Consider the following 14,007-nt stretch of genomic DNA (forward strand, 5'->3'; position numbering starts at 1 on the left):
TTGTTCTTGATATCACCAATATCTGTTGATTCTACTTTCACATGTCATTTATAAGTGCCATATTCCCCCTCCACAGGGCCATCACCTAGATAAAAACCATCTCACTCCCACACTTTTTCAATAGCCTTCAGGTTGTCTCCTAGTTAAAAGTCTCTCACTACTCCAGCCATCTTCACTCTATTGCCAGAGTGATTTTAAAGTACAGGTCTGACCTTGCCACCACCTTACTCAATAAATTCCAATGAATCTCTTCAATTACATCTAGGATCAAATATAACCCCTGACCCCCCCCCCCCCATTAGAATGTGGATTCCTTTAGGTAGGGTGCCCTTTCTTTGTCTCCCCAGTGCACTTTATAAGTGATTGCCAACTTGCCTTTTTCTAGTGTAATTTTTTCCCTCTCCAGCCCAAAGAGCTATCCCCATTAATAAAGAGTAAAAATGAAAGTTTTTCAGTAAAACTGACCCACACATCAATTGAGTTTGACAGCACTTGCAATGTTCTATACCTATTTTCTTATCTCTTCTTCAGGGCCAAGTTTGGTCATTATAATTAAATTGCAACGCTTCATGTTTTGTTGTTGTTGGCTTGTTCTTTCCATTTAGATTGTCTTAGTCACTGTACAATTGTTTTCCTAATTCTGCTTATTGGAAATAAATTATTTTCAAACATTTTTTTTCTCTCACTCAGACATGCATAACACTCTGCTTTGGTGTACTCATAATAAATAGAATCTCAGAAATCTTAACAGACTAGAATTTCTGAAGCCAGAATGAAGGTCTGACCCAGCTAAAAGCCTAATAAGAAGTATGAACTTTCCCCCCTCCACTTTATGTGGAAAAGAAACTAAGTCTCCAACTTGTACCTCTGACTAACCCATATACCTAATTCCATTCAGTCTTGCTGACAATCTGAAAAGGAGAAATTATTTCAAATAGCACACAGGTCTTGATAATAAACTGTGATCTATACTTTGCACCCTTTCTAACAACTCTTAAGGCCTGACATTTCATTAAACAAAAGTATATAGGGAAGAGACCCCAATTGCCATTATTGAGGATAGCAAGGAAATTAGATGATCCCTGAGGACCCAAGCAACTCTCAAATTCTTCTATTCTGTGAAATCTAAATCAGTAAATTGACATAAATATGCATATAATGGCACATAATTTATATTAGCTATTAACTACGAGAGAAAGTACTCCTTACTCATCTAAAAATAGGTAAACAAGGTTGTTTGAGAAACAACTGTCATAATGCTAAGAGCACCTCAAAGCAATAAGGTATTAGATAATTCATACTCAAGAGATGTCAGACTAATCTTACCACACAAAAACATTCAGATTCGCAGACTTAGAACTGGAAGTAACTCAAGAGATTCCATTTTTTAAATCTTCATTTTATAAAAGAAGAAACTGAGGCTTAAAAAAGTTAAGTAATATGCTCAGGGTTACACAGTGAGTTAATAGCTGTTGGTTAGTCTAATTGAACAAGGATTTTTTAATTTCACCAAATGATTGGCTTTAATTGCACAGGGAATGTGAAATCTCAAGAGATCAAACTATCTGCAGCACAGTCAAAGCTCTATTCCAAAATCAAATAATTACATAGTTTAGTTGAAAGCTGACTTAAAGCAACAATGCAACCTTTTGAAACTTTAGTTGACTATTAAATTTTCATTTGCATCAACTTTTTGATTGTAGTTCTTTTCCTCACACTGAAGCTTAATTTCATTATCCCAGCTTTCAAATTTATTTTGTTCATGCTCATGAACTACTCCCTGTAATCAGATATACTCCTAACCAGGACCAGATTAACCTTTTAAATTATTATACAACAGAAGGAATGAGTAAATTCTAAATAATCATAACAAGAATCTAGCCCTTTGAAATTAAATTATATTTTACAAATTACTCAATTCTTTCTGAATTCTCAATAGGTTCAGGGTTGATTTGATGGGTATACAAGGAGTGTGCTACAACTTTTTTTTTTCTGATTGGAACATAGATCCTTATTTTACCACCATTCTACTAGAGTTTCGAACAACGTCCAGGTATGAATAAAGGGTATCTAGACCAGAGTTGGAAGAGAAAATAGGACTCAAATCTCAAAAGGAATTTCCTACCCTCTGCATTTTCAAATGGGGCAGCTAGATGGCATGGTGTATTGAGTTCTGAGAGTGGAGTCAGGAAGATTCATCTTCATCAGTTCAAATCTAGCCTCAGATGCTTACTGTGTGACAGACATTAGGTAAGTCTTAACCCTGTTTTGCCTCAGTTGCTTCATCTGTAAAAACAAGCTAGAGAAGGAAATGGTAAACCATTTCCATATCTTTGCCAAATGAGGTCACAAAGAGTTGGACACAATTGAACAACAAAAGTATTTTTAGAAGGCAGTGCCAACATTGGGTTAGGTTGGTCTAGGACAGAGTTATGAAAAGAGATCCAATGTATACTTTTTTAGTCCAGACATGTGATGTATCAGTTCGGGGTAACATTTTGGTGTAGAAACTCATTTCACTTTAACTTTTTTTTTGCATAGGGAATATGGGAAGTAACTCATTCTTTAAATCTAGTCATCATCTAACTCCTGGATAACTGTTATATTTGACTCAGCTTAATGACATATACTTAGAAAATACAAAGTACTTTCCTACTTGACAAGTAGGAAAGCAGCTCACTGGTTTATGTAAACCCTTCTTATGTAAGATCAAGAAGAGCACAAGACTGGAAGACAAGAGAGCCAGAGACTAAATCCCAGCTCGGCTACTTACACCTACATAGATGATTTTATACAAGTCACTTCATCTCCCTGGGACTATATTTATTCATTGGTAAAATTAAAGGGTTGGGCCAACTCACTAAGGTGCCCCCAACTTTAAATCTGTGAACCTATGAAATACTAGCAACATTCCCTTCATGCTACTGCACTCAATCCTTGTTGGCCTGGGCCATAAGATGCCCTCTAGCCAATTTCCTGCCAATCCTTTGTCTTTATCCACTCCCTCCCCCTTTTCTTTTCTTTGCCTCCTCCCTCCCTCCCTCCTTTTTCTTTTAAAAAACAAAAACCAACCCCAAAACTTTCTATCCACAGAGCCACCTAGCTGTCCCCCAACCTTTATTTCCAAGAATAACAAAATCAACACTATCATTTCTAGAAGTGACTTTCAATAATTGATTCCACACATTAAACTAGTAACTTCTTGGACCAAACTGCCCCTTCCTGGCTACTTCATCAGCAGTATTTGTTGTTTTCTCCTTTTAGAATATAAGTTTCTTGAAATCAGTGAATGGCTTGAATTGTTATTCCCAATGATTTTTCTTTATCTTTAATAAATGTTTTCTTATTTCCTCCTAGTCTTTCTCTGATATTAATCTGTAATATGAGGCCTGGAGTGAAAGAACCTGGGTTCAAATTTGAACCTCAGACAATTCTTAGCTATGTGACCCTGGGCAAGTCACTTAATCCCCAAGGCCCTAGCCCTTGTTCCTCTTCTGTCTTAGAACTGATAAGACAGAAAGTAACAGTTATTTTTTTTATCTGTAATACTTTGCACTGAGGCATGTTCTACATCAATCTAGCTATCATTTCGGTTTGTTTATTGAGATTGTTTATCTCATTGTTTAATAAGATTTTGAATTATGCAGAAGTTCTTATCTGGTCCATGAACTAGATTTTTAAAAAAATATTTTGATAACTGTAGTTCATATTAGTTTCCTTTGTAATCTTAAGTGATTTTAAAAGTGAATTTTAAAATATTATTTTAATATGGGGCCCACAGTTTCACCAGACTGCCAAAGGGGGTCGTGACACTACAGATTATTATTTTAGTAAATTGGGATTAAATTAAGTAATCATAATACATAAAAACCTGCTAATCTAAAGAAAAGAGGACTGAGCTAGAAACTACCAAATACCTAACATATAATGAGCTTCCCCTTATTTCATATGTATATGCCTATTTAAAATTCATCTTATTTTGAATTAAAACAATTCAGATTCAATAAGGCCCTAGGAAGTAGCCAACCTATCAGTTAAACAATAAGCAAGTCTTAAACAGCAATTATGTGCCACATAGTATGCCAGCTGATGAGGTCATAAAGGGATAGAAGAAAAGGCCTACACTTGGGATTTGACTGGTAAAACTAATTCCAAGTTGAGTAAACTCCCCAAGAAAGTTGCTTAAGAGAGCTGAAGAGTTAATGACTCGTCCAGGGTCATACAAAATGTGTCTAAGCAGTATCTGAATCCAGGCCATACTGGTTCATAAGCCAGTTATCTCTCTCTACCATAGGTTCCTTCTTTGGGAATACAAAGACAAAAGTGAAATAGTCCCCTTCCTCAAGACATAAATTCTAAAACAGAGAGATAAAGGAGCTTATATAATAAATTAGAAACTGACATAGAGTATGCAGCAAAGGGGACAAGGAAAGGTCTCATGGTCTCTCTTGAAGGAAGTCAAGAATCCCAAGAAGGGAGAGTATTTCAGGCACACAGAAAAGCTAGTACAAAAGCACAGATAGTAGATGGAATATCATTTGTGAAGAACAGCAAGGAGGCTTTTTTAGTTGACCAGAGAATATGTGTAACAGAATAATTTATAAGGTTTTAAAGGTAGGTAGAAGACAAGTTGTAAAAAGCTAAATAAACAGAGGAGTTTATACTTGGCTCACACAAACAGAAAGAAGCCACTAGTTTACTGACTCAGACCTTCATTTTAGAAACATTACTTTGGTCATTTGTATGTAAAATAGATTAGAAAGGGGAAAAGAACACAACAGGCCACTCAAGAATTTGAACTGGGGTAGTCAGTTAAGAGAAGGGGATAGGATAGAGGAAGTAGAAATGGCAAGATTTGATAATTGCTAGAGACTCTAAAAAAAGTCACAGGGGTTTTAATGGACTGCAACTCAATGCATAAACATTGAGAAAACTTAATGTGTTCTCAAGTATATAAAGTATATATCAAATTAATAAGAATACAAGTCATTTCCCAATTGACAAATGGTTAAAGGATATGAACAGGCAGTTTTCAGATGAAGAAATCAAAGTTATCAATAATCACATGAAAAAAAAAGTTTCAATACCTCTTGATTAGAGAAATGCAAATTAAAACCACTCTGTGGGCTACCTCACACCTATCAGACTGGCTGATATGATGGTAAAGGAAAATGATATGTGTTGGAGGGGATATGGCAAAATTGAGACACTAATGCATTGCTGGTGGAGTGGTGTACTGGTTGGTATTATGCCCAAAGAGCTATAAAAGAATACATACCCTTTAATCTAGTATTGGGTCTATATCCCAAAGAGATTTAATTGGGGAATGTCTGAACAAATTGTGGTTATATGATGGTGATGGGAATACTACTGTTACAAGATGTTTTCAGAAAGAGCTGGAAAGACCTACATGAACTAATGCACAGTGAAATAAGCAGCATCAGGAGATCATTATACACAGTAACTTCAATACTATGGAATGATCAAATAAGATAGACTTTGCTACTAACACCAATACAATGATACAAGGCAATTCTGAGGGACTTATCCACCTCCAGAGAAGGACTTGGAGTAGGAATGCAGGTGAAAGCAAATGTTTTGTCAATTGTTTGTTTGGGTATATGTTTTGGGGTTTTGGTTTTATAACACTAACAAAAATGGAAATATTTAGCATGATAATATATGTATAATACAGATTAATTGCTTGCCAGCTCCAGGAGGGATGAAAGGAAGAATGAAAGGAGGCAATTTGAATCATATAACTGGAAAACATGTGGAAATTTTTTATTAAAACAAAACCAAAAACAAATGAATAAAATAAAATCAGTATGATTTAAAGGAAAAAAACAAAACAAAACTAATGTGCTCTTAGATCATATTAGGTAAAGCCAGGGACAAAGAATTGGGAAATGAAGACCCTGATGGATGTACTCTGTTCCAGTCAAGTAACACCTGGAGTTCTATGTTCAAATCTGACTACTAATTTTCAAAGAAGTCTGAAGATTATACGTTATAAGGCCTGGCTAAAAACTGGGAAAGAAAAAAAGTGGACAAGGAGAACATGACAATGGTCTTTAAATATTTAAAGGTCAGATCCATGTAGGAGAGATTAGTTCTTCTTTGCCCCAGAAAGTATTCCTAGGAGCAAAGCATAGAAGTTTGCAGAACACGCTAGTTAAGACTCCCGAAAGGAAATAATTACTAAAAATGAGTGATACCAAAGTGGAATGGACTACTTTAAGAGATCATGGGTTTCTTCTAAATTGAGGTCTTTGAGTAGAGGCTTGCTGCCCATTTCTTGGGTTTGCCATAGTGGAGATTCTTATTTTGGTATGGGCTGTACTAAATGGCTACTAAGGTACCTGGTACTTTTCCAGTTGAGACTGTGCAAGAAGGAAGATAATCATTTTCCCCTTAGAGATTATGTTATAAAGGTTTTCCACAATGCTGAGGTACCACCTAACACCATGAGATTTGCCAATATGGCAGTAAGGAAAAAGTGATAAATGTTGGAGGGGATGTGGCAAAATTGGGATGCCAATGCATTGTTGGTGGAGTTGTGAACTGATACAACCATTCTGGAAGGCAATTTGGAACTATGCCCAAAAGGCTTTAAACTGTGCATAGACCCAGTAATATTAGTACTGTGTCTGTATCCCAAAGAGATAATAAAAAAGGGGTAAAGGACCTACTTGTACAAAAATATTTATAGCAGATTTTTTTTGTGGTGGCAAAGAATTGGAAATTGAGGGGATGCCCATCAGTCTGGCATGGCTGAACAAATTGTGGTACATGTTGGTAATGGAATACTACTGTGTTATAAGAAATAAGCAAGATTTCAGAAAAAGCTGGAAATTTTGTGGGAACTGATGCAGAGAAGTAAGCAGAACTGGGAGAACATTGTACACAACAGCAGCCATATTGGATGATGATTTTCTCTGAAAAACTTGGTTACTTTCAGCAATGAAATGATCTGGGACAATCCTGAAAAACTTATGATAGGGAATGCTATCCACCTCCAGAGAAAGAACTCTTGGAGCTATCTTTCACATCAGTGTGTTCTTGCAACAATGACCAACAGGGAAGTGTGTTTTACATGACAATAAAAAAAGGAAAAGTAAAAATAAAGGGTTTCCAATAATTCAAAAATATCTCTTACAATAAAGCACTATGCAAGTGATAACCATGAGGTATAGTTCTTAAGTTAAATATTTATGTACAATCTATCTAGATGCCAATTCCTTTTTTTTTTTTACTACTTCTCCTTCCCTAACCACAGGTGGCCAGGAGGAGTACTAGCTAGTACACCCAAATAGGAATAGAGAGGATATATCCTAGGGATAGCTCTGGGTTTCACTTAATGCAATATGACCACTGATTTTCATTTGTCATAATCAAGTTTCTGTTTATATAACAATTCATATTTTGAGATATGGACATAAACCATGCCATAACCTTAAGGCATAGAACGAAAGGGATCTACAAAGACTGTATCCTTGTCTATAAACCAGATGAATTCATCACATAACAGACTTAGTGGGTTTCTAACAAATGTCTTGAGAAAAACCCTTTTACATACATGCATATATGTAAATAGAGTATGTGTGCATGAGGTGTGTGTGTGGGGGAAGGTGATGCAAAGACCTCTGATTTAATTGGAATGGGGATCTCTAGCTTTAGAAAGTTGCCTGAAGCCAACAAGAATTTAAGAGACTTGCCCAAGGTCAAATAGCCAGTACTTCTAAAAGACAGAACTTGAGTCCAGGTTCTTGATTCCAAGATTTCTTGTCCTTTCATTTCATCAAGCTGCCTCTATTATCTAGGTTTAATAATATTTTAAAACAATTATTTATATGAAAATAAGCAAGCATTCCTTCCGACTATAATTTGAGCTCATTATTATCTATTCAATCTTCAGTTGAAGATAGAAGGAAATAATTTTCTAAATAGCTTTTTACAAACTTGAAGACCATCTCTAGAATCCATGCCTCTTTAAACTGCCAGAATGAATTTTTCCCAAAATGATGATTACAAAGGTGAGTTGAGGACACTGTAGTTAAGATCTAATTGTAACCCCTTTCTACCCAGGAATGTTCTAAATGAATTAGAAGCCGTAAGATAAAAAACAATGTCGGAGGTATCAAGATACTTATCAATAACCATCTTTGAGTAATTTATTTAACCTCTTGGTTCTCAGTTTCTTAGTCTGTAAAATGAAAGAACTGGACTAGATCATCTCTAAAGGCCCTTCCAAATCTAAGATATATTCTAAACATTTTAAAGTTTAATAGTAGCAAAGGAAAGTTGATTTGGTAGTACGAGTATTTAAAATCTACCATTCTAAGGGGTAAACACTGGATCCATCCATTTAGATGCTAGTTTAAGTTGCAAGAAGACACATCATCTGACCAAGGCAACTCATGGATATTTGACCCATCACTATTCCATTCATCAGGGTAAAAATCCAAGTAACCAAGGATAGTGTTGTGGCATATTCAATTTAACAAACATTAAGTGCTATGTGGAAGGCATTGTCCTAATTTTAGTTCTTGTCCTTTTTTGACCTCTGTAGCTTCTGACACTGCTGATCACTCCCTCCTAATGGATACTTCCTTCTTTTTGTGTTTTCATGACTTCATCAGATTGGATCATTGTCCAAGTCTCCCCCTCCCACAAGGGTGTACAGTTCAAGACTACGTCTTGAGTTTTTCCCTCGTCTCTTTTTAGTAATTTCATCAGCTCCCTTGGGTTCAATTATCATCTCTATGAAGATGATTCCCAAATTGACACAGCCAGCTCTCATCTCTCTCCTGAGCTACAGTCACATATCGCTAACTAGTTGTAGTATATCTTCACCTAGATGTTCCACCAACACCTCAAACTCAACATGTCCAAAATATACTGAATTATCCCCATCCCACCCCCCATCTACTTCTCCTAAATTCCCTAATTCTGGCAGAGGCACATCTGATTTAATTTCCCTTGTAATGATGGAGTCATCCTTTCTTTTTAAAACCTTTACCTTCTGTCTTAGATTTGATACAAAACATCAGTTCCAGGGAAGAAGAAGGTTAAGAATTAGGGAATTAGTGTTAAGTGACTTGTCCAGTGTCACATAGCTAACAAGTGTCTGAGGCTGGATTTGAACCCAGGATGTCCTGTCTCCAGCCCTGGCATTCCTTCCACTAAGCTACCCAGCTGCTCCTGGAGTCATCCTTGATTCTTTGCACTCTCACTCTTGTACTGTACCCAATTAAATGACAGGTTCTATCAATTTTCTCTCCAAAACACCCTCACATGTGACCTCTTTACACAGCTTGCTTTACGTAATTGCCTGTATTAAAGCAATAGCCTCATAATCTCTGACCTCTCCAATCTATCCTCTATAGTCACCAAAGTGATTCCTAAAACATGTCTGAACATGGTCAAGAAACTTCAGTGGCTCCATAATACCTCTACAAATAAAATGCAAGCTCTTATATCTGGTATTAAAAACATTCAAAATCTTAATGTGGCTTATTTTTACAAACTCATACCATATAACTGTTCTTCCTTTAAGCACTCTACATTCTAGCTAAACTAGCTTACTTGCTTTTTACCATACATGTCATGCCATTCTTTCTTCTGTGACTTTATATTGGCTGTCTTCCATACTTGGAATTTTCTCCCTTCTCACTCATCTTCTGCTTTTTGAATTTCCAGCATCCTACAAGGCTTAAGCTCAGGTACTATCTCTTACTCAAAAGCTATCCCTAATCCCCCATTCTAATTATTTGTGCCCTCCCAATCTACCTGCAACTACACTCAAATCTATACAAATGTTATAATTTACCAACAGAAGCTCTTTGAGGGTAGGGAACCATTTCATTTTTGTGTTTATATCTTCAGCAACTTGCACACAGTAAATGCTTAATAAATAATTATTTGCTGAACTGACTACTTACAGCTTCCTCTTTATTTCCTTCTGCTTCATTACTTTTTCCTTTACTTCCAAAGAATTATACACTAAAGAGAAGTTTATTGCCCCCATTTTGGACAAGTCATCTTGCCCTCTTAAACATCCTATAATAAAGATACAAGTAGCAGTCATGGTTATTTCAAGTCTGATCTCTACAAGCTTCAAAGAGATCAGTTATTTTGTTTTCTACAAGTTTATGAAGTACCTGCCCAGTAAAAGGAGAGCAGGTATAATAATGAAAGAGATTACACATTAAAAAATTTAAATTAAAAAAAGTTTCTTCAATAGGAGCTTTACATTTCCTATGTTCTTTCTGCTCTTAAAGAAAATGAGAAACTAATTGAGGGCAAATAGAAAGAATAAAGGCATACCTTTCCAAGTTTGAAATGGAAATTTTAAGCCAAAATGAAAGACAAAACTATTTCTTGGTTCCTGTTCAATGAAACAGTTCTTAGCAAAATAATTGGATCCAAAGAAAACCTTTTTACCCCTTATTTTCTCTTAAGCAACAAAAAAGCAAAGAAGCAGAAAATGCAAGTTTTGCAGATGCTATATTTCATAGAAAAAAAAAGCAACAATAATCACCATGCAATAGTCAGTAATTCTCCTAATAAAGGGAGGTGCTTCAACTGAAATGATTTCTACCACCTACAGAATAGCTGCAACCAGTAATATACAACCTAGATCTACATATCCCAAATTCAGCTTTTCATTAACTAAAATTTGTTGGAGCTAAATTTATAATCATTCAATGTTAAAATCACTGCAAATTTATATGAAATTTACATCAATACATCAGAAACCTCAAAAAAATTCTTCAGTATAAATAACTTTTACCTAAGGTATGTCTCCTGTTAACAAGTAATTATTGTAGATTTCTGCTAAAATCTCTTGAATCTGTGTCATTAGTGAAGCTAAATAAGATAGAAGGGACTCATTTTAAATGTGCCCTAGAAAAAATGGCAGTTAGGTGGTGTAGTAAATAGAATGTTGGGACCTAAAGTCAGAAAGATGTAAGTTTAAATCCTGACACTTATTTACTATGTTATTCACTTAACTTCCTTCAGCCTCAGTTCCTTCATCTGTAAAATGGAGATAACACCTACTTTATAGGGTTATGAGGAACAAATGAGATAATATATGCAAAGCACTTTATAAATCCTAAAGCCTCAAATAATTGTTAGCTATTATTAACTAAGAGAAAGGAGAAGGGAATGAAGAAATATTTTTTCCTCAGCTATGAGAATTGGTTAGTGGGAAAGAGTAGAATAGCTAAACTAAATCATTCAGGGCAAGAAGTTGAACTAGATAATCTCTAAGGTTCTACCCAAGTGCTTATGATTAGGACAGTGTAGTGAGGTGGGGGTGGGGGTGGAGGTAGGAGAATGGATCTGGAGTCAGAGAACCAGAATTTAAACAGAGGCCTGTTTAAAAGGGGCCACCTTAGACAAATTATTTACCTTCTCTGGGCCTCCATTTCCTAAATTACAGAAGGAGGCAGCTAGACTATGATTCCTAAGGACTCTTGACTATTCTAAGGCCATGGATTATGACCTCCAGTGATGGTGGGCTCACAGCCTCATGAAGCAACCTATTTCATTTTTCTGACTGCTCTAATTATTATTGTGAATATCAAGATTAAGTCTGCCTTCATATAATTTCTAATCATTGTTCTCATCTCTCATTCTTAGTCACACAATAGGACAATTCACAAAACACTTTTCACCTTTAAATATTAGAAGCCAATAATTGTGTTTTTTCTATACCTTCTTCCTTCTCTGGATACATTCTAGCTTGTCATTGTACCTCTTAAAGTGTAAAACCTAGAAGTCAATATGATATTCCATATGTGGTCTTACTGGTACAAATTCAGTCAGAATACTATCTTTTTAAATCAATCTATTCACAAATATTTATTAAGCCCCTAAAACATGCCAACTACTATACGACGCACTGGGGATGCAAATATAAAGAATGAGATAATCACTATTTGCAAGCATCCTACTAGGGAAGACAAAGACACCTATAAATATAAGGGAATAAATGCTAAGTAGGTAACTATAGGGAGTTTGGAAAAATATTAGTAGTTGAGGGGAATCAGGAAAACCTTCATACAAAAGGTGGTGCTGCACTTGTGTCATGAAGGAAGAGAGGAATCTTATGAGGTTGAGATAAAGAGGGAGTACATACCTGGCATGGGAGACATAGGACAAAAAGCCTGGAGATTAGAGATGGGAGTGCTATGTGTGGGGAACAATGAGAAGGCCAATCTGACTGGATCACAAGAGCAGTAATGAATAATAAGCATGGGAAAGAAGATAGGTTAGAACAATGTTGTGAAAGGCTTTAAAAATTATACAGAGGAATTTGTACTTTATCCTAGACACTATGTTTTTCTCAATGCCACCTAAAATTACATCAGCTTTTTGGATAGTGGTATCACACTTTTGAATCCAATTGAGCTGGCATTCTACTGATGTCCTAGGTTTTTTCCACACAAAATGCTATCTAATTTTGTCTCTCCAATTGCATATGAATATAATTGATTGCTTGAAAGTAAAGGACTTAGATTTGGTTCATCATTATGGCTTATCAATATGTTTTTGGTTCATGTTCCAGTCACTATCGCTCCTAGTTTCACATTATTTGCAAATCTGCTAAGTACTAGTATCTATATCCTCAGCTAAATCACTGATAAAATTCACTAGGGACCTACCTCCAAGGCTGACATAGATCCATTAATCAAATTTATTTGAGTATAAAAAACCCTTACCTTCCATCTTAGAATCAATACTGTGTACTGGTGGGTTCCAAGGCAGAAGACTGGTAAAGGGGGAGGCTAGGTGGCTCAATGGATTGAGAGTCAGGCTTAAAGACATGATGTCCTAGGTTCAAATCTACCCTCAGATACTTACTAGCTATGTGTCCCTGGGCAAGTCACTTAACCCCCAAGGCCTAGCCCTTACCATTCTTCTGCCTTAGAACCAATACAGTGTATTGATTCTAAGACAGAAGGTAAGGATTAAAAAAAAAAGAGTGGTAAGGGCTTAGGTAATGTGGTTAAGTGACTTATCCAAGGGCACATAGCTAAGTGTCTGAATCTGAATCCAAATTTGAAGCCAGGATCTCCCATTTCCAGGTCTGGATCTCAATCCACTGAGCCTACCTAGATGCTCCTGTCCAACCACTTTTAAATCTACTTGTCAGCCTGCATTTCTTTATCAAAGATTTTTTTTTTGGTAGATGTCAGTACCTTGTTGAGATTCAGATACCACACAATTACATTTCCCTTATCTACCAGTGTAGTAATGTAGGGAACTCCCCCCCTAATACTTACTGTCTGTCTTAGAATCAATATGAGACACTGGTTCCAAGGCTAAAGAGCAGTAAGAGCTAAGTAATCTGGGTCAAGTGACATGTCCAGGGTCATATAGCCAGGAAGAATTTGAATCCACATTTGAACTCAGGATCTCAGGTCTCCAGGGTTGGCTCTCTAGCCACTGGGTTATCTAGTTGCCGCTAATAATTTTCTTTAATTAAAGTTTGGTATGATTTTTGTGATCAGGATTTATCTTTTGTAGTGCTGATGTTTAATAGCCCATTATATATCAGCAATCAACATCAAGCTCACTGGTTAGAAAAAAGCACTATTCCAAAGGCAAGCTGAGATTTTTAAACATGTTAGATTAATAGAGATTTACTACAGAGTCCATATATTCGCATACAATTTTATTGCAGAAAATGCAGAGAACTAAGAAAACATTATGTCTACTATAATTATTCTGGCTTACTAATTTTCAGAGTATTAGAGAGAAATCGAATCAATCACTTCTCCAATGAAGTCATAAAGAGAATTTAAGGAACTTTAGTTTATATTTCAAGACCTGAGCCTTTTAAAAGGTATGCGTTTTTGTTAAAAAGATGCTATTAAACACATTAGGTTAAGCTGTATTACAGGTCCCATCCAAGTGAATCCTGAAGGAGTATTTGTTTTGTAAGAACCTACTTCTGAAAGTTAAATAATAATGACCCCTCTGAGACTTTTAGTT

At 35.9% G+C, this 14,007-nt stretch overlaps 1 protein-coding gene across 2 annotated transcripts in view; it reads right to left on the bottom strand.

Annotated features, from left to right (window-relative positions):
• The window catches only part of ARCN1 (archain 1), a 37,802-nt gene that overhangs the window by 21,010 nt on the left and 2,785 nt on the right, over positions 1–14,007 (bottom strand). The gene's annotated exons all lie outside the window — the stretch shown is intronic.

Source organism: Monodelphis domestica, chromosome 4, assembly GCF_027887165.1.
Source record: "Monodelphis domestica isolate mMonDom1 chromosome 4, mMonDom1.pri, whole genome shotgun sequence".
NCBI lineage: Eukaryota > Metazoa > Chordata > Mammalia > Didelphimorphia > Didelphidae > Monodelphis > Monodelphis domestica.